Source organism: Patagioenas fasciata, chromosome 13 (genome assembly GCF_037038585.1).
Source record: "Patagioenas fasciata isolate bPatFas1 chromosome 13, bPatFas1.hap1, whole genome shotgun sequence".
Lineage (NCBI taxonomy): Eukaryota > Metazoa > Chordata > Aves > Columbiformes > Columbidae > Patagioenas > Patagioenas fasciata.
In genome coordinates, this window is record NC_092532.1 from 17,348,969 (window position 1) to 17,371,468 (window position 22,500).

The 22,500-nt window shown below is 36.8% G+C and overlaps 1 protein-coding gene across 15 annotated transcripts in view; it reads left to right on the plus strand.

Moving 5' to 3' along the window:
* ZNF536 (zinc finger protein 536) overlaps positions 1-22,500 on the plus strand; it is a 345,571-nt gene that overhangs the window by 52,222 nt on the left and 270,849 nt on the right. For 11 of the 15 annotated variants that reach the window (XM_071814304.1, XM_071814314.1, XM_071814303.1 and 8 more), the window contains exons 2-3: positions 2,320-2,399; positions 14,713-14,783. The gene's annotated coding sequence lies outside the window, so the exon portion shown is untranslated. Of the gene's footprint in view, positions 1-2,304; positions 2,400-14,712; positions 14,784-22,500 lie in introns of all 15 variants that reach the window. The other 4 variants (XM_071814307.1, XM_071814305.1, XM_071814309.1 and 1 more) reach the window with 2 other exon arrangements.

Below are 22,500 nucleotides of genomic sequence, written 5' to 3' on the forward strand. Positions count from 1 at the left end.
AAACACAAGTAGCCTTGTAATAGCTTAGCAAAAATGTAGTCTATGATGTTGGCGTAGGAGTACTAAGAACCTGTTTAGCAAGAAAACATCTTCTCAAAACCTAACAGCTTATTATCATCTTTGTTTCTACTTCTTGGCTTTCTTACATTGAATGAGCTGCAAGTAAACACTAAAATGGTATATCTTGAGGTTTTAAGACATCAACAGCAGCAGAAATTCCACACAAACAAGCTGTCACTGTTTTTAGATACTGTGCAACTGAAAACATTGGATGGGACCTATGTTTATATGTAGTAGTCCAGGAATTTTCTTTTTCTATGCATCTGAATATTGTAACCAAAATTCACTTGTTTGAATTCTAAAATTTGAATTCTAAAATTCTATAAATAGGACCTGAATTCTGTCTTAATATTTCATGCTTGGGAAGACTGATGCAGAGTGGCTTTTTCCTTTTTTTAACCATTTACAAAAGGTTTTCCTTCTCTCTAGCCAACATGGTAGGTGCTTGGCTTGACTGCCCATTGGTTTGCTTCTCTTGTAGCTGGATAACACCTACGGGAAGTGGGATACCAGATCAGAGGTGCTTGCTCACCACCTCTTAAGTTCAATTCTGTAAAATATTTAATGAGAAGATAAGCCCCAAAAGGCAAAGCCTATAATTCAAGTATAAAACCAGAGACAATTGGCATGCAAAAGAAAACAAGGTGTGAGGAGAGAGTGAAAAAGGAATGTGTGCCTACAGGTGAGAAACAGTGGTGATGGCAAACTCAATGTCTACTGCTGAATTGTCAGCCGTTAACTACGGAAATGCGAGTTATAAAGGAAGGGTTTGAAGCTTTTACTGGGTTAATTCTTTGATGTCAGAGAATGGCAGAATTATCACTTGGAAAATCTTCCTAGGCGCGTGATGGAGACTGGTTCAATCTGCAAGTGAGGTGGGAAGGAGTGGGAATTGGGAAACATTGTGGTAGACCATCAAAATGAAAATAAGTAGCTTGCATTTGGTGTGGTGGAAAAATCAAAGGAGTGAGAAGAGGAGATGGCACGGACTAAGTGGGATATTCTGCAGTAGCATTTTGCATTGGATGTAACGTGGTCAAGGCACGGTCTGGAGAGATCTTAGGGTACATGAAAAATGTTGTATTGGTATTGCACTAGTGGAGGGCTGTGCTGCTTAGTAGTGAGCTTCTGAATTGCAGGATTATTTAATATTGGCTTTGTCACCATTAGGAGTTCTCAAAATTGTTGTTTATCCTTCAAGTCAGCAAATGGCACTGCCCAGCAGCATGGTCCTGTCAGTGCTGGCCCTTTTAAACTAAATGTGATAAAATGGCCAAGCTCTTAATTATTTTCCACAGAAATGATGATGCAGTTCTGTCAGCACTGGCTGCTACAGCCTGTCAGTGGGGCTCTGCAGTGAATTTGGTGCTTTTCTGGGAAATCGGTGTTGGTCAGGTGAAGCCCTAAGGCTGTGGTGCTTAAACTGGGGTTTTCAGCCAGAGCCTGCTGTATCAAATAGTTTGGTTGATGCAGATGTACAAAGTGTATTATTTGGAAGTGACCTTTAATTCCATTTGTTAGACATGCATAGGAATAAACATAGTTAGAATTCTCAGTCATAAATTCTTCAGATTAGAGCTTCAGTCCAGTGAACTTTATTTTGCTCTAAGAATGCCCTTTGTTTTTGTTTTTGTTTTTTTTTTTTTTTTTTCTATTTTTCTTACTAATGTAATGGCCCTAAATTCACTACTGACAAATATCTTGGAAGTATTCTGGCTTGGCTTTTACTGCTAGCTCTTATCTCTTTTAAGTAGGGTTTATTAGATGAGATCATCTACAAAGGACTTATTTCTGTTATAAAATGGAATTAAAAAAAGTAAAAATACAATTAGTAGCTGTTCTCTTTTTACTCAGTTTGAAAGATTAGAATATCAATGTCAAAGAGAATAACTGGGTTTCTGGAGTATGCTATGCAACTTTTGTTTTATCCTGTTTTGTCCTCTTTTGCTGCACTGTCTAGGGGAAAGATCAGAAGAATTCCATTCTGTTCCTCAGCATTATATTGATGAGAGGTTTTCCCTCTCAAAACAATCCAGAACTAAAAGAACTTTTCTGTTTCCAAAATGAAATGACCACCAAACATGTATTTTATGAAGGCTTAAAAAAATAATAGGTATTAATCCCATTAATATTCTAATTCTCAGTACTCTGCTCTGTAGATTATCTGCTTGAGGTGGCATTGTAATATTTTGATGTAAATGTCTGATTCAAACACTGAATTTTGACATATTAAATTTCTCACAGATTTTATTTTTACAGTTGTGATCTTCAGTACCTGTCCCGTGTCTTTTAAGAATTTCCTCAGCCAGGGAACACGTTCGTTGGTTTAAGAGTAACTGGTAAGAACACTTACTTATATTGTTCTCATAAGATTTTCTTCTGCTTATGGATCTGAACTTTTAGGTTTGTTTTTCCATATTAAAAAATTACGTAAAAATGAGGTACCTAAATTAGATTTAAAAATCTGTTCTCATGTGTGTTTTCATATCTTCAAAATATTATGTTTATGTCTTTAGCAAAACTTTTTATTGTGGTTCTTTTAGGGTATAGTGAGCTACAAATGGATTTTTCAAGAAAAAAAATCTGCTTGGTGAAGTCATGAGCATTCATCTTACACAGCTGATATGTAATAATTGTGTTAGAGATGAATCATCATTTATTACTTTATCAACAGACTGCTGATTTAAAAAAAATCCATGACATCCATGATTAAATTCATTTTATCACTTTTTTTTCCCATAAGTTCAATAGAACATCTCATGCATATTATTAAGAATCATATTCTGTTGTATATTAGCATGAGAAGAACACCCATGAAATCTGTGGGTGGAGGGGTGTACTACATTGTATATATGATTTTCCTGTGAGCTATGCCAGTGCAGTAGAAGAATAGCTCCTGTAAAGTCTGAGAAATCAGATTGGTGTGGAAATCAGTGTGAAATCAGAATTGGGTTATTTGGCCCTCAGTTTGAAATAAAAGTCTAGCTTCCTAGGAAATAACCAATAATTAATTCTACATTCTACATGTGTTAATTGATTCTTAAATCAAGATTTCTCATAGCTTCTGCTCCCAAATAAAATTCTTATGTTATTTCTTCATTATAATTGTTATACTGGATTGTCCACTTGGTTTTATATCTTGTGCATCAGTAGAAACTGTGAATCAGAGGAATTGTGCTGATTTATAGCTAATGTGAGAGGATATTCAGGCATATTAAAGCTTCAGTACTGCAAATGCATAAGCAGGTATTGAATTACTGATGCTAATGGAATTGCTCACGTGAGTAAAGTTAAGCATAGACGTGTTTTCAGGATTGATGTCTGTACTTATGAATTTATATCATTTAAGAATATGGCTCACAATTTTTAAAACTTGCTAATTGAATGTGAGCTACTAGATTTTATTCTAGACAATTGACTTGAAAAGAATTGTATTGACTTGCTTCTAGAATAATTCCATCAACTTCAGAGAAGATACGTGGATTTCTAATGCTGTAAATAAGGATGCAGTTTGACCAATTCGCTTCAGTGTCTCTACCAATATCAGGAAATACTTGCCAGAGTAACGGAGGAACACAGAACTGGACAATTAGTAATACAAATGGTTTCAATCAAATGGTTAAATAGCTCAGCAAAGACGTGGTTTGTTTTGTAATAGCATTTGGAATCCAAATACTAATAAAACCATCTGAGAGATGTGCTGTTTGTTGTGATGTTAATGCAGAGAACAGAAAACTCTTAACACGTCTTGCATTTCAAGGGCTGTCATGAAGTCATTATAGGTTAAAAAATAAAAATACACACCAACAAACTTAAAATACTCATGCAGAAGCTCATACTTGATTCTAATTAACAAAACCTACCTTTCTCTTGACCATACCCCTTAGATGTCATCACATAAACTATTTAAATTGATAGTAATACTATGCACCAGAAAATTAATTTTACATTGTATACAGTTTTTATTGTGACTTTATCTTGTTTCAAAAGTGCTTACTTTCTGATTTTGTGGATATTACTGACTGGATTACTTTTATTTTGGTTTTTACACAACAGTTATATTAGAAATTTGCTGTTTTATTCTTACCTTCTTAGTAAAAATCCTTTTATCACACAATGGGTAATTTATATCCATTACCAGCCCTTTCAATCCTTTTCAGTGGTGCTGTCAGTGCCTTTGGCACAGTAATGATTAATGTGATCTAATAATAGTGTGCCATTATATTACCTTAGTAAAACATGTACCAACATCCTATTCAGATCTACCAAATTCATAGCTTCCTATAATATTTTTGTTGAAAGACAGGATTACTATTTTTCAAAGCTGATTTTTTTTTTTTTTTTCCTTTAACATATTTAATGAAATTCACAATTCTTTGCCATGGTAATCTTTGTGCATGCATGCATTTGGGCTTGATGGGTGAATTTTATATCATTCTACATTATTATGATTTGTTAGGCAAATCATTTGACACAAAAAGAGAGATATGCATTACATTGTTTTGTTTTGTTAAGGGTGCATTTTAAGCATTCAGTACCTTCTGATTATTCTGCTGTATTTTTCATAGGGGGTATATTTAGATTGTAGTATGCAAGAATAAGCATTTGGGCTCAAATATGTCTGTATTTTTCTGCATTCTAACCCAGATACTGCCGCATTCTACAGGAGGAAAGAGCTCTTTGCTGCTCTGCCCAGCAGTACCAGTTTTGGTTACGGTTGCTGTGTTGTGGTGTGCTCTCCTGGGCATTTACTTGCTCCTTTGCCAGTAGAAATATGCAGAATGGTGCCCAACTGTGACCTGGAAACTGGGATTGTACAGTGTTGTGCCTGTGGTTTTCAGTCCCACGTAGATATATTTGAAAACCAAAATCATACAGATCTACCCTGTACTTGAGGTTGAAGCAGATATAGCATTTCTTGACCCCAAACTCCAGTTGTCAGTTCACCCTAGAAGCAGAGAAGGTACCTGCAGGACCCGTTTTGGTAACAAAAATTGTTGGTGCTTGTCAGAGTGTTGGAGGTGTATATGTAGGACTGCCTCCATCATTCCAGCTACATACCCGATGCAGTGTAGGAGTTTGCTGCTCTTGCACTGAGCACCAATTTCCCCCAGTCCTGTGCAACAGGAGGGACTTTACCCACAGCAGTCTTTCCAGTCTTAGGTTCATCTGTTTAATAATGCTTCTAATCAGCATGGCTGAAAAGTTTGGGTAACGCTGCATCGTTGCAAAGCATCTTAAATCTTCATCATGCAAAGATGTCATCATTGCAGTCAGGGAGTCATGTACTTAACACTGTTGCAGCAAAATAGAAATGAAACAGCATGTCCACATTTTAACTCTACTTTGCAATGTTCTGCTAAATACGTACTCTTACCGTTTCATTGTATCACAATAAATAATGAATGAGAAAAATATTTTAATCTTGTCAATACCGGCAATGTCTAAAAACAAGGAAAGTGTGTGCATGCATTTATGTGGATTCCTTATTTGATTTAGGCTAAGTGATACAGCTGTAACATGATTTGAAATATGCAATCAATGTAAACGAAGAAAAAATATTTTGAATGCAGTGTATAAACTGTGTGGTTCTTTAAACATATTTTTAGGAAAAGAAAAAATATTATAATTGTCATGCCATATAACAATAACACTACTGCTAGAAATATATGTAGCAGCTTAAATTTTCTGCCACAGTAAAGGCAATCTTAAGCCTTGGTCATTTAAATCAAAGACGTTCTCATCTCTTCCACATAGCTGAATCTTCGTGACATAACAAGAAATGAAGGGAGCAGAAATAAAGCCTGAAATCTTGGTTTAATGTTGTATTCAAAAGGTTTAAAGAAAGTTCCAAATGACGCTTCCCTGTTTTTAGTAATAAATAATTATTTACCAACAGAAAAACCTTTTAGAAAGAACTCTCCAAACTCAGTTTGCTAATGGAGATGTAATTTGTTAAAGCTCTAACAAAGCTGTACCGGTCCTGAATTGGAGATGCCTTAGGTTGCACTGTAAGTCACTGGACTGTCTATTGTGCAGATTGCATTATATCTTACTGCTTTATTACTCATGGATCCCACAGTTGCACTAGTCAGGACTGGGCTAGAATGAGAAATTGAGGATTCCTTTTTTTGATTAAGAATAGAGTGGTCAGTGAAAGGGTTCTCCCTGATCTCTTTACATCTGTTTTGTGTTGCGTGTAGTAGACTGCAGAATAGACTTCCATGGTCAGAACACTTTCAGGGCCCAGTTGGTTGTTTCTTATGTTGTTCCTTTCAGTGGGAGATTATTATATGAAGTGCATGAGGCATCAGGTTCCTTAGGGTAGTTTTATGTCTGTTTCTCTGGTAAAGTCAGTGAATTGGCCAGAGAAGGATTTTGTCTGCACATCTTTCCATCTTCATTCTGATGGGAGAGAGGCTCTTGTGTGTCACCTCTGGGATTATGGCTGGTGAGAAGAGGATCCCAATGCAGCTGTGTAAGGTGTTACACAGCACCATTACAGTTCACTGCCCTTGTTTAGGTTCCTATCCGAATTGCTGTACTGCGATCCTTAACACAGTTGGGAAGGTTAGGAAGTGGCTCCTTTTGTGTAACTCAGAAAGACAGGCCTCCCAGTAAGCAGAAGAAGAATAATAAAATGAATTTTTTAAACTTTTGGCCTAATTCTTGGAAGATAGAAAAGCACAAGAAGAAAGTACTTTTGGTTTTTAAGGCTAATTTTCTCTCTTGTGAGGCCATCAGGTCAATGAGTGGAAGTGGCGACTGATAATTTTTGGGTTATATTACTAGCCATTGAATTACTATGTGACTTTAGTAATGAAGCATAAATGTTCTCTGTGTTCCCCAGTGGGCACAATACCATTTACCTGTCTCAAAAATGCTCTGTAATTTAATTAACACTTGGAGTGCTCTTTGAGATCCTTAGATAAAAGCAGGAAAAATGAGTCAATTGTTACAGAAACCTCAATTTATTGCAATTTTTAGAAAATTACACTTTGTCTCGACTTTTTCAAACCTCAAATATTGTTTGATAGGAGTTTTGGGCTTTGTTCTTACTGGTCCTTAGAGTCACTTGTTCTTAGTTATTTGCACAGGCACAGCGTAGGTATTGCTTTTTCGTTAAACGGAGTATTTTGGTGGATCATAAATTCCCAGTCCCTGTGCTGGGAATCTGTTTCTGAGAGAAGGATACATTTTTCAGAGGAGAATTTGAGTTGTGCTAGAAAAGTTCTGCATTATTCTTCAACATGCACTTTCTATTGTTTTAGAGGAAAGACTTCTTAGTTTTTAGTTATGCATCGGATGTAATAGTTTGGTCTTTGTTTCATCAAGTATGCCGGCATCTTGCTGATAAATTACACATGACTGTGCTATTGTAACTACAGCTATTCAGCAGTCACGTATAATTACCACATCCTGTCATGGCCAGATCACTGACCGATGACCAGATCAAGCATTTCCGTTGTATAGACAATCCCTGTCTATAAGTACGCACCTTTGGAGTGATTCAACTATGTAATTGTGTATACACTTCTGTTTGAATATATACTTTGTAAGCCAGCTGAGATGCTCAATTAAGAAGTTGATATTTCGCTTTTCCCTCTGACCTCCAATAAAGAACTTTCACTAAGACAAGCAGGAACACTTGTAACAAGCAAGCTGCAACTTCAACCCATCCGTGTTTTCCATCTTGTTTTGGAAACAGATCTCTCTCTCTCTAAAATCATAAAACTTGCCTCTGTGCTCCTGGGTACCTAATTCATTCTCACACTTTTTCCTGAGCAGCTCCATGCATTCATGTGGGGTTTCCTGCCTGCCACTCAACTTTCTTTTCAGAGACTATGAAAACACCACATGTGTACCTGGATGCAGCTGGTCTCAAAGTAAGGATCTTAGCCAAAACATCTATGTTCACACTTTCCCCCTATTAATCTACTTTCTGCCACTGTCTTTTTTTTTCTTATCTACTCAAAAGGAGTTTAAACACTCTTTTAGATAAGCAGATAATCCCAACAAGCATCTTAACAGCTAGCAAAAATGTTGCTTACCTGTTTGAGATATTTCATCTAGGCTGTGTACAAAGTTATTCTAAGCAAGTCTGTCATTCCCTTCTGGTATTAAAAATGCTATTATCTTGAAGTTTTAAGTTGTACTATTTGTGTAATAGCACCTACAAGGGAGTTTATATCTTTCTTATTCTTCCCTTCATCTTCTCTAGCAGTTGTTTCAGAAGAACCCTTTTGGTCTTGCTTTGATAATTTAAACAGACAGTCTGATGCAGTTGTGACTGAAACTGAGGGCTGTCTTTCAACTTCATGGAAATCTGGGAAGGTCAGAACAGCTCAACTGATCTGTCACTGCTTTTCAAATATTTTAGAGTAACGCATTCTCCATCTAACAGAAATAGTGTTTTTTCTGACTCTATAGCTGTTTTTCTTTCCTCCTCTACAAATGTTACTTTTGTTGCAATTTCTTTTTTTTTTTTACCATATCTGTCCAAAAGATTTGGAGGAGAGGTAGAGTGGGAGGTACCTGTGAAGTTCATCTTTCTGCGCAGCTGCAGCGACAGGTGACAGTGCTGGGAAGAAGCGCAGGTGTGCAGTGGTGATGTGGACACAGCACATGTGTAAAGGACATCCTGAGAGCAGCTTGCTTTGAGAGCAGATGAAAGTTTGCAGCTGTAATGCTCAGTCAAAAGCAGAAAGCTTCTTTCCCTCTCCCTGACACTCTTCCTTTGGACTATTACATTTTTACTAGAAGTGTGGCTGCATAAAAATAGAGCACATCTTAACTCTCTTAATAGTAATCTCAAGTGTTGCTTTGAATGGACATTGTCCTGTGAGCCAAACACGGGAGGAAAATCCTTGTGTTCCTTTTCTTTCCTGTGGGTAACTGCACATTGCATAGCTGACCAAATATGCCAAGACTATGGAAAAACAGAAAATGGCAAGATGACTATTTCCAAAAAACAGTAAACACACATTGCAGCCTGGCTTCTTATTTGAGAATGCAAGATTTTACTTTTTGAATAACTGCTGTATTTTAACAATAGGCATCAAGTGGTTGCTATGTGATACACAACAGTGTTTTTCATGAACTTTTGGCTGCTGAATAAGCCCAGCAAATATGGGTTCTTACCCTTTTAGTTTTCTGGGTCAATTCATTTTGCACAAAGGAGAGAATGATAATTTGAGTTGTAGGCAGAGAATGTTTTCTTCACATAGTAGGAAAGATGAAAGCTGTTATTATTTGATTTCTTTTTAAATTAAAAATTATAATTCTTTATAGAATTACAAATAATTATCTTATTACTAAAGGCATCCTATAAGCTTGTTGCAGAGTCTTTCTCTGTAAAATAATTGCTGATTGTCACTGCAAACTGAAAGTGGGGGAGAAGGAGGGGAAACACAGAAATACAAATACATATGTAACATGTATGTGCGGAAATAGTTTTCTTTTTTCTTTTATATTTTTTTAAATGTGGTTTGATTACCTCAAAAGTAAAGACCTAGGCAAGTGCTTTTTCTTTGTTAGCTGGTGCTGGCTGATTACAGACCATATAATGGTGTTTTCTGAACTGTTGTTTCTCCTCTCTAAATGCTCAGCCCTTTCCTGCTTGTGGGTCATGGAGGACAGTGTCTATCAGATTTAGTTGGCTTCCTGATGGGACACCACATTGAGGGTGCTTTTATGTTCTTATCTCCTGTTCTTCTATTGTTGGAACCCCATGGAGCAGGATTTCTGAGAACTGTGGATTTAAAATCTGTGTAAGAGCAGGGGCTGGCACTTGAATGATGCAGGGAGGGAAAGGTGAGGTGGCAGAAGAGCAGGCAGATGTCGACAGCTGGTGGTAGCACCACTGATGCATAAGGTTAATGGCAGCTTATGTGGGAGGATGAGGAGGACTCCAGAGTAGGGATGAAAGAATAGGTTTGGGATAGGAAGAAGAAGGGTGTTTAAGTTATGTAATAGAAGGAAGAGAAAACTATCTCTGGCTGTGCAATTGTATATGAGAATGTGTAACTAAGTTTCTCAGCGCCAAAGATCTCATTTAATTTTAACTAGCTTCTGAAATAAATATACATACAAGTGCTTATTCAGGAAGGCTTTGGGGCAGGAAGAAGGGTGCTCTGTTGGGAGGAAAGTGGAAGTTTGAAGAGTGCTGTTGAGGAAAGATCCATCATATTGAAAGGTGTAGAGTTTTGGGCAGGGTGAGCAAGATCTAGGTTAAGGATTCAAGAACCACTAAGACAGGCTGCACAGAATGTCATGGTGCTTTTCGGCTAGGAATTGCTAAGCCAAGACCTATCCTATCCTGTATCAGTTATGTAGGAACCTGTATTTAGTCTTGATCAGATTAATGGAGAACATGATCTGTGTGGCAAATTCAACAGGGCTTTAGAGGGTGGGTGGATGATCCACTGATGTACTGTTTACCACTGTTTAACTTGTGCAAGCTCCAGACAGGCTCCATTTCATGCTATCTTTAATCTGAATTATCACAGTGGCTGTAGTCTCCCATTTATGTAATTTACATAATTCCATTAGATTGAATAAGCTTACACTAATTTGTACCAAGTGTTTCTGCTGAGAAGGTTTGTGGTGGCCTTTGCTGCTTTGTTTTTTTTTTTTGTTGGACACAGTGAAGCTCTTTCTGCATATACTTATTGTGGTAAAGATTGTGTGTCTTTAGCAGCTAGCAAAGTGTGTTCAGCTTTCTTAAAGAATTTCCTTACAGAGAAGAATGAAGGAAGTTATGATAAATCCCAGGTCACCGTGTCCTGACAATCTTCAGAAAATTCTCTGCTTTTCTCCCCATTTGCCCAGTTGTCCTTCTCTCAAAAGTACCTATAGCTGCGTTTTGACTGGGTTCATTCCAAATCCAGTTTTGAGGGAAATACCTTTTTTCTTTGGTATCAGGCACTGCAATGCTCTCCTCCCCCTCAAATGATGATAATAGTGATTGCTTGCTCAAAGAGAGAGAAAAAGTCTTTCATGGATGACATTTTTATTTTATTTTTTTCTTAGATGTTCCATGTAAAGCATTTATCATTGGGATAATTTTCTCTCTCAAAGTCATATCAGACACAAAGCTGTCTTCAGGGCTATTTCTTCTAGTTCACTGGACAGCTGTTCTGCCTGAAAAGAAAGAAAAGATCATATATCAATCAAAGACTTCAGGAGAATCCTTATGTTCTTTAACTAATAGGAAAAGCCTAACTGTGAGTTCTTGATCTTCTGACTTCAGCTTTTTCAGTTTGGAGAACTGCATTGATATATTTTGCAAGAGTATCTGTTGGGTTTATTTTTTTTAATGTTTCTTTTGTGTGTTGTCTTGATGCTTGGAGGGTGTTACAAACTCATCTTCACTGGTGACAGCCACATCATAGGCAAACTTTTTTCTTACCCCTGTGACTTGATTGATCCTCTTCTGAATGTCACAATGGGCAGAAATTAGCGCTGCTTAGCAGAAGCAGGTTCTCATCTTTGCTGGTGCTGAAGTGGTGATTTCTAGCAGAAAAAGACCAAAGGGCTGAAGGGCATGCCCAAGCTGCAGCCTTCTTAACTGGTGCAGATGTCTGTATTTATTCACCATTCCACATTTCTGTGACTCAGTTATGCTGAAATAACTAACAGGTAATAAATTCCTTTTTTGTTAATTAATTTATTACTAATTATTCATTTACCCTAGTCTGTGATGCTAATTTAAAGAAGATTCAAAGTACATAAAAAATTCCTTGCCTGTAAAAAAAATACTGAGAATACTTTATTCAATTTACTAAATGATGTGCATACACAGTAATAGAATTGAGCTTAGCATGTGTTGTTTCATCTGCAAGTGTGGAGTGAAACACAGAAGTGAACTTGAATACTACTGTTTTAGCCTTGTAGAGATTACCTTTCAAAATGGAAACCACATCTCACAGTAGGCAAAGGGATCCATTAAGCCAACTTGGACACTTCTGCACAAGTAGTGGATAGGAGGGGGAGGGAAAGACAAAAATAAACTCCAAAGAAGAATTTTGCATCTACTTGTTGGTGCTCTTCAAAGACATCATTAGCAGTTTTTAACGTGTTCATGCTATATTAGTATTTGATGGTATTTTCAGAGCCCAGACAGTGCTATGTGGGGTTCAGCAATAGAGAGATACGCAGTGTTTTCATGTGTTTTGCTGAAAGAGACCCTGTGTTCTTCAGGCTGTCAGACCTTGACATTGGTAAAGCTTTGCAAGGGCTGCCTGGCCCGGATTACTTTATATAGGATTGCAAGCAAAATTAAGGCATGATGAAGCTAATTATGCAGTGAAAAAGAGGTATGAGAAAGATGTGCCAGTGTAATTGCAGTAAATTCTTGTATTTACATATACTTAGAGTTGTTTTGGTCCAAAATTTCCTGGAGCAAATGAATTTATTGATTCTTAGCAGATCTTGGATCATATCGCTTGCCATATTGGATCAGAATATTGGGCCATCAAGTACCATTGATTATGACCAGGAGCAGAAGATTTAGAGGAAGAGGCAAGAAACCTGTGATCAGTCATTGCAGAATAAGCTCTCCTTACGGATGTTGTAATTATAAGCAGGACACATGGCCAGTGTGTACGAGTGATTGTTCCAAACCGAAGGAAAACAATGGGGAATGATTTAATTCTCTTTTGCTTTGAAATATAGAAAGATCAGTTTTATTTAATCAATAGACTCTAGGGTTTGATGTATGGAAGAAAACTTACAATCAGTGGAATAATATTTCTGGTTAAGCACTTCTCATCAGGAACTTGTTTGACCTGTGAGCTGCTTCATTTTTTAAACTTGGATGTCTCTATTGTAGAACTTCTAAAGATTCTTGCAGTGCCAGCACAGGGAGTGTGTGTTTTAATACAGATGCATCTTGTAAGAAAGGAGATAAACCTTTTCCTTTGTACACAGACACATACATGATTTATCAAACATATTGTATTACTCTGTCTTTACAGTAAAATGTACAGTGGATGTGAATTACTCTATCTGCTGTAGGATTAGAAACTCTGATGTTCTGTCTTGTATTCAGGAAGAGGATTACTCTACAGATAACCTGCAGATAATGTACTTTTAGTGAGGCATTGCAGCTTAAGGACAGCAGAATCAACTTCATTGAGGTAAAAGGAATAGGAATTGGTATGGAACAGCATAGGATAGTTGACCACACAGGAGTTTAAAAATGACATCAGAAATATAAATGTATCTTTGTATATTTATTGAGCAGTCATTTTTTCAGTTATCCTAAACTGATCTTTTGATTAAAAAAAATCTGTTGTAAATTCTGAGTACCTTGAAATTCACCAATTTTATTGCACATATGATTGGCAGCATTAAGTGCAACTCATTTAAATATGAAACATCTGTACATTATTATTTAGGGATTTTTCATATGTTGATTTTAGAAATGAAGATTTTATGAGTCCTTGCATGTGTAGTTGTGTATTACTGATATACAAAAGCAGTCAGTAATGAAAGAATAGCCCAAAAATATACCTTATATGGCTTTGTGATTAAGGTAGGAAATGCATGGCGTATGAAGAAATACAATATGCATTGCATTTGATTTTAGGTGTGGCAGCAGCAATTATTGTTTCATAACAGCAGGAGTAACATGACAGTTCAAAAGCTCAGTGAGAAGATTATTTTTTTTAATACACAGCAATGTAAATTCTTAAAATAACAATGTAATTTTTACATTTCTCACTGGATAGCAGCATAATCCAATTTAGAACAATTTATTCTCAACAGGTATGGTAAAAATAAATATATCATTGTCGAGTGCGGTATAATACATTAATTTTTGAGTGAGTTATGAAGCTGTACAACTCAGGACCTAGGATAAACATATTCCTTAATTAATCCATTATGCTATGGCACATATGTGTCACTTTTATTGCCTTAAAATGAAAAATGTAAAAAAAACCCACAACCCACAAAGAAAACCCCAGCAAAACAAACCCCGTCTCCCTCCGCCCCCCCCTATTTTTTTTTCTGTTTTGGAAAACCTTTCTTCTAAAATCACAAAATTGTAAAACCTAATGCATCAAACACCATTAATGAGTTAGAGAGCTAAATTCCTTGAAGACTTGTAAGATAAAGAACAGTCATCTTCTGGTAATCACATTCAAAGACATTCTTCAGCTCATATGTTTTGAAGCTTATGGATGCGGTTCCTACATTTTGAAATTCCAGGTAGAGAATGAAGGTGAATCTATGACTAAACAACCATATAAGAACAGTGGAAAATAAAGATATTTTAAAAAATCTGCCACTTTAACACATCAAAATGCAGTTTTATAGATACGTATAGCTTCTGAAGCTGCCTATACAGAACTACAGTGAACCTTTTCCTATCATGGGTCTTGTTAGAGCTTTCAGCCAAGATGCTCCTTTCTGCACCATCATAGATCCCCAGAAAATACAGTGTATTTGTCTAAAGGGTAGGTAACTTGTAACTTCTAGAAGAAGGATGACAAAATGTCCCCTTCTGTTTGACTGTGCTATCCTCAACTTCAGAAGTTGTTCCCTTTGGTTCTGAGTGTGGGTGGGTGTCACGTTTTAACCGCCGAGTTTTATTTACAGACGGGGATGAATTTTAGTCTTGTAATTATAAATATTTTGCATTTACAGTAAAGTATCTACAAGAGCTTTCGTCATCCACTGATTAAAGAATTAAAGCTCACCAGGCTCGGGCCAGCTCGGTAAGTTGTATTTGTCCTGTAGCTCCAAGTAACTGTGGTTGGGGAAGGTGGGGTGATTTTCTTACCGTCAGTTGCTGGCAGAGCTGTCTGTGGCACATCTTGGAAGAGACTCCAGATCTCCCTCACTACCAGGTCTACGACTTCTCCTCAACACAATGTATCTATTTGGTTATTTAATATGGGAAATCTTTTTCCTAAATGTGGTATTTCATCTAGAATTTAAGTACTAGAGCTGGGTGCTGCGGCAATGACTTGCAGCTTGCCTGCTAAACTGTATCAGATATTGTTGATATCAAACCTATACGTTTATGAATGTGTGTTTTGTGTGCCCAAGAGCAAATGATCTTTAAGATATCTATGTGAATACATTTTAATGTGATTTTACAATGTTAGACTATCTGTCACTTCTAAAATCTGATACTAATAGAATTCAGGTTTTGTCATTTTACATCAAAATAAGAATAGATATAAGACACCATAAACCAAAATACTATTAATGAAAAAATCAAATTAGAGATTGTGTATTGAAGACATTAAATTTAATATAAATTAGCACAATACAAAGAAATATGTTTTTCTATCTCAGCATTAGAAGAATAGCACTGCTTTTCTCCATATGTCTGTCACCAGGTTGTTATTTCTTTTGTTTAGTCATATAATAGAATGTGTTGAGACATATTATCCTCAACTTGTGTAACAGCCTACAAATACTGATTGCAGTTTGAGCTTGTTATGGAAAAGTATTGCCCTGTGGATTGAGAAAATGACCAACAGCGGACTATAATCTATGAAGCTGAGAGTAAAATTGCCAACTAGAGGTCATTTTTCAAACCAAGGGGCAATAGTTTTCTACTATAAACTGAATATTACAGTCAGTATATGTTTTATTAAACCATTTCAGAAACTTGGGAGCAGTTTCATTTAAACTTCTTGCTTGATGTGGCTCAGAGAACAAGCCCAGGGCAGCTAACAAAAGAGGCCTGGCATAGTCTCTATAATAAATATTCTGTATACTCAGTAATTATGAAGGCGTTAGGGCTTTAATGGTGAATGACCATATCCTGCCACCATTCCGTATCCTTAGTAGCAATTGAAGTCATTAAGATTTGTAGATAAAAATCAGTGCAGGCCACTGTTTCTTACTGTAATGCTATGACAAACTAGGTCCAAACTATATAGAAAAGCCAATTATGGCTATTAGAGTCTAAGAGATTAAAAGGAAAACACCTTTTCCCTTCTCCATACCTTTTCATTGTCTTTATTTCCTACTGAAGTATGTAGACAATAGATCTCTTTATTGGCAGTCATACAGGGGTGATTGCCTAGTGCCTTAGTCAGTAATAGGATTTCCATTCTGGACTAACAGAGAAAGGAAAACCGTGCATGGACAAAGTGAAGACTTATCCACCTCCTCCAACACACTTTGCATATCCATAAAGAGTCCTGCCATCCTGTGCCTGCGGAACAGCAGCGTGTTCTGCAGCCATGGCTCTATCTGGGTGACTTTCATTGTTAGTAGATTCTCAGTACAAAAAGCCGTGATCGACTTTGGATTTTAGAAGGAGTGACAGGGACTTCTAGGCTCTCTGTGAAACGGAAGGGCAAAGAAAAATGAGAAAGACCACAGTGGTTTAAGCAGAAGGGAGTCAAATAAAATCTTTCACCTTCTCCTCAAGAATCCCTGGTGAAATGATTTGTTTAGGGCTCCTTGTTGGACTTGTACTTAGCTGCTTCTGCAAGCTTTGATGTCAACTTGTTGTCAGCTTTGCAGAATTTTTAATTTTCTGGTTTGGGGCAAAGCTCATAGAGTGATTGGTTTTGTGGCCTAAGCACGTCACAGTCCAATACTACCATGTTTTCAACAGTAAACAGATTTAAGTTACTGTACGCCTAAGTTCCGAGTTCACTTGTCACAATTATGCACGTAAATTGTGCATTCACATGACCATAATTAGGAATGTCTATCTGTACTTGCCAGATTAATGCATAGCTACAGATGAAGCAATGGCTAATTAGGTGCAAAATTTGCACTTTGAATTTTTAAAAACCAGATCTTACATCCATATGTGTGTATATATTATACAGACACAGACTTAACTTTCTAATGGTCATAATTTTAAAGGTCTACATAAAACTTCACCACCTCGATAAGGGTGATGGATTAGAACAATAAAAATTGGAGCAGCAAAAAACCTGTTATACATCTAGTCCATCTTCTTGACATTACAGGATTGTTCCCTACAGGGTATTTGCTAGTAGTTTGCTGAGAGTAGGCTTAAATGTCCCAAGCAGTGAAGTTCCCACTGAAGTTTCACAAATATAATTCAAAGGATATTTTTATGACACTTTATCTTAAATGGATCGGTTTACCCTGTTATGTTAGTCATAGCTTCAAGTACTTGTCCTGTGTGTATCTCCTTGATGCTTCCATGCCTCTGAATATTAGCAAAAAGTTGCCATAAATTACTTTGATATTGACTGTGCCCTTTTCTTTCATCCTCTACCCTAATACTGTGTCACTGAGCAGACTGTTTTTGTTCCCCCAAAGCTCTTTTGTAGCCTGGGCCAAATGAAGATGATGCTATTAATTTAGCATTGCATATATTGTATAATATACGCATGCTCTCTATATAGGATTATGTATCTAGTCAGTGTTCATTTCTAGGAGCTTCTTCAGAGGTCTGTCTGATCGTATTGGGCACTGTACAAATATGTAATTAATCTTATTTTTAGCAATGCTTAGCTCCAAGCTGAGGGTGTAGAAATATAGGGTTATTAGTTTCTAGAACATTTTTATTATGCACTTGCTATTTTGATTGACAACTGTTAGTATTTTTAAGATGACAGAACTAAAACTTATGCTGCCAGATAGCATCAAATGTAATGTATGCTAAGTAAACAGAAGCATTTGAGCAGGATAATATTTATTGTATAGTTACATAGCAATGTGGTAAGCAGCTAGAGAGACAATTATTCTTCAAGAAGGATATTTGATATTTTACACTCTTTAGATATACAAACATAGGTCTGAACTTCATACCCTGTTTCCTCAGGGGTAGCATGCAGGTTTATCATCTGTTCTGTCTGGGCCGTTCTCAAAAGCTTCTGTTCTTCATCTTCTTCCTTTCTCTCCAATTGCCTCTGTAGGAGAGTAGTAGGAGAAGGTCCTTCTGAGAGGAATTTGATAACTTTTCTGCTTTACTATTTGATGGTTGGCCTTGTAGCTCCAGCCAAAATTTGTACTGAACCCTTCGTAACCAGTCCTTTTCCCAGAGAGCTTGGCTGTCCAGGTAGATGGAAGTCTGGAGGGGCAAAAGGTGCAGTCAGGAGACGTGCAATGGGACATTCCTGACGAGAAGGATGGGGCTACTGTGACCAAGTCAGGTACCAGTTTCTCATTTGGCAGAAAATCAGTAATAATTTTAACTGAGTAAATAATTTTGTCTCCAGAACAAAAAGAATAGTTACTATGAAGTATTTGCGAATTTCCCATGTATTTCTAGTGAATATTTAATATAAAGCAATTAGAGGCAGGCCAAGAATTATATAGCTTTTAAAAACCAATGAATAAAGAGACTCCTGTATTCATTATGCAGTTCACCCACCTAAAAATCACTTATGGAATTCAAGTTAAAAGGAAGAAGCTGCAATGTCCAGAACCTGATTCAGAAGGTTGTGCTTAGGTCTGTGTGCATCAGCTGCCATGCTGGAGCCAGGCCTGGCTTTAGAATGGGACAGCAGAGATGTACATCTTCTGAAAACACGTATAAACAGTACAAACTAAGTTAATGAAGATGCGAATTCTTGTGCTCTGTGAACAAGCAAACTGAAAGATAAAATTGGCATTAATCAAGAAGTAAGAAAACTTCGAGCTCTCCTTTTTAAAAATAAATTTATCTCAGTCTTCATACTTTTCAGCAAAAAAGTATTTGGCTTGGTGTTGCAGGAAGTTCATCAGGCACAGAATAAATTAGGCAGAAGTACCTGGTCTAGCTTGTGTAGTGAAAAGAATAAAACTGTTAATCTAGTGGTATGCTTTTGCTATTTTTTCTTAATTTAGACCTAGCTTTAATGTTTCAATGAAGTACCATGCGTTAACTGACTTCAGTAGAAAAAATTCTAAGAAGCGACTCTTCAAATCATTCCCAATTCAGAGGTTTTTAAACACAGGACCAAGAATGACTCCTTGTGTCCTTTGCACAGCATCAACATAATTAGCTGTAAAATCACAAGATAGTACCATTAAGCAGCTGGTTTCGGCAAACTTGGATTAACTGGAAAAGGAGAATCAGTGCGATTGATACTTTTCACCATTATTTACTTTCTTGGGTAAATGACTTTTTGTAGTCATTGAGACAAAAAGTATCCTGACTGTGAGGTGTGTTTATTTTTCCCTGAGTATATCTTTACATACAGTGCCTGACTTATAATGTGGCTGTTGGGCAGCACTTTTAAAGTTACAGTTTCTGGCTGCACTTAGAATGTCTTTAAACACAAAATTATATATATATTAAAAAACCCCCGAACAAACAAATAAAACAAAAACCACACAAACACCTCCCCCACAACTAATCACATAGCATTTATTATGAACTGTCAAGTTCAGCATTCATTCCTGAAATACAGTACATCATACTTTATTGTTGAAAAGTTCTCTTTTGGACTATAACCTCTTCTTCTTTCTTAAGTGTAAGTGGTTGACTGCTGCAGCATTCATCCAGTGCACCTTTTGTATTTTCTTCAGCTTTTCATTGCTTTAAAGTGGTTTTCCTATTGACTTGTGTTTGGCATCAGGCTGATGCCATTAAAAAAAAAAATACCAATCTTAAAATGCTTATTATGAATCTTGATTGGTGAGAGCACTGAAGGTGCTTGTGGAAGTACAATTTGTAAATAGTAGTTCTTGTTGATCAAGACAATGTGCCAATGTGTCTGATGTATGTGCAAATTGTTATCAATCCTGTTACCAATTTATGTCTTATCCCTTCTCGCCCATCTGTGATGCTCATGGTCCATCTCTCCTGGGCATTAATATACGCATATCAGAAAGATACATCTAATGACCAGTCTCGCTTAGAGGGAGCGGTGTTGTGTTATGATGGAATAAAGTGTCATGATATCTTGGGTAAATGAGCCAATCAGCATGGGAAGAGAAAAAAATTTCATCTGGCAGGAAAGAAAAAGGAGAGGAAGAGCTGTGGTGTGGGATCACTATTGAAAATGAGAGCACTGCCCAGTAGAATATAAATGAAGAAATGTGCCATCTGCATCACACATGTAGTTAGAGCGAGGGTCGTTACATGGGGTTTGGGATGATGTTACGCACCTCTCAGGTGACTTTTCTGGATTTAGTAGACATGGTTCCTGTAAACTCCTCTAGTACAGCCCAGTAGACTGCTCAGTGCAAATTGTGATGCTTTGTTCTGAGATTCAGGAAGAATTGCATCAGAGGAGCTTGACTATGGTCATAGGTCATCGGGGTCAGGACTTCAATGCCAGTACTGTTTCCATTTGAGCATCTTCTTTGTCTCCTGTAACTTAAATCCTATCCTCAAATGCTTGCTTAGGGATGACATTGATATTCAATGGGAGCTGCAAATGCATCAGAGATCAGATGGAAAATATATATATAATGTATCTGTGTATTGTATGTGGCAGCTAGGCATAGTAATGGAGTAATGCTTTAATATAGACAGTATCTTTATTATACAGTCAAGTGGAAAAAAGAGGATGTTTCTATTTATCAGTTTGGTGTGTGTGTGGTTTTTTTTTGTCTTGGGTGTTTCTATCTTTGACTGATACAAATATTTTGGAATCTAAACATATCTCCACAATACTGTTATGTCTTTGTTCTGGATTTCTTTCATCTTAACTTATCAACACAGTATATGAGCCATTTTATCCTGCAGTGTGATCATCATCCTAGTGTGTATTTGCTCATTAATGTCAGGTTAAGATCTAAAGAAATATGAAAGTAGGAGTGAAATGTCCTTTTTTTTTTTTTTGTCTTGCACTAATTTTTTTATACTAATAATGATGGAAATAGGAAAACGACAATACTGTGGCTTGGGGAAAAAACTATACATATTTTCCTGCAAATGCTGCACTGCTTCCAGTCTTAGGTTGGCTTAAATGTTAGTACTTGAACATGACCTTAACAAAAAACTTCGACAAAGTTTCCCTTTGTAGGGGTGAAGAATTATTTCAGTACTTATTGAAATAATTGAAATATCGTAATGAAATATCCCTTAAAACAAAATGTTAACAAAAAGCTCATTCTAGTCTTGGTATTTTTTCACCAAATAAATGGATTTATTTTTTTCACCCATTTCTATTGTGTAAGTTCATGAACGGTTGGTAAGGTCTGTTTTTGTATACTTGATATTCATAGTGAAGAAACATTGAAAAGAGAAAGTACCAATGGCAAAACATAAGATGTAACAATATTTTAAAAACTGGTTTTGGTTGCTAAAAGGACATGCACTTGTTAAATGAGTGTTTCCCCCCATCCCCGAAGCTTATTCTAGAATAAGTATTTTGAGACCATTTTTGTCTTTTTTAAAAAAAAACAACATAGAAAACAAAAGTAAGACAACTTTCAGGTTTTCAACTAAAACCCAAGATTTTCCTTGAAGGGTGCAGACAGAAGGGGAGAGGGGCGCACCAGGGGGTCAGGGAGGCCACAATTTACACATTAGGGTTTGTGTGTTTTGCATAATTTAAGGTGTTGAAAATTCTTAATGTCAGAGCCTGCTCCTCTCTGCTAACTTAACAGGACCAGAATTGTACTAATCCTGGTCAAATACAGCAAAAAAGTCCAAGGAGCAGCACAGAGTGAGTGATCTGGGGAGCACAAGAACATGAGTGATGCTCACCCACAGCAGGTCCTGTGGGGAGTGAGGGGCACTGATCCTTGTGCTGAGAACAAGGGTCAGAGGATGTTTCCCAGCTGAGTAAAACCCTGAAGCACAAGGAGAACTTGATGCATGTGAGTCATTTTGGGGAGATCAGTGACACGCTGAAGGGGTCAGATGGACCAGTCTCATTCAGAGCTGTTCTCATTTTTTTCCCCACCTTCAGCTTAACCATCCAGCTATTTACACTGCTTATTTTTATTCCTCAAAATTTTTCTTTCCTTTTGTGGGGACAGATCACCATCCACAAACTCACAAAATGAATAGTTAAGAATATGTTTTGTCTTGAAAATTCCTAATTTGATTGACATGATTTCTAACATACATATTTTCTGAAGTTTTCAGGGGGAACTATGCAAATGTTATGATGGAGCTGAAATGCCTAGTTCACATTTGATGTTTTAGAACATTAATATGCTGTATTACAATACAGTGTAAAACTTAAATGACAGAAGGATAGTGTTTTGACTTTCCCAAGGTAAACATTTCCATATTGTAATATCAGGTTTGGGTTGGAACTAAATTTTCTGCTGAAAGTTTCATTTTTAACAGATCTACCTATGCTAATTAGTTTAGCAGTTATGGCTCTTTCATTTCAGTCCTTCCTGAGAATCACCGTGTCTGCCTCTACTTGTTGCTTTATTATTTTTAGGATCCATCAGTTCTCAGTCCTTTTCAGACTCATTCCCCAATAGCACAGAGGTCTTGTTTCTTTTTTTCTGCATTCAGAATATGAGACACAAAGAAGCCCATAGTCTAGTTACTGAGCTAGGTTTATTGCAGTAAGTTGGCATTGTAGGGCA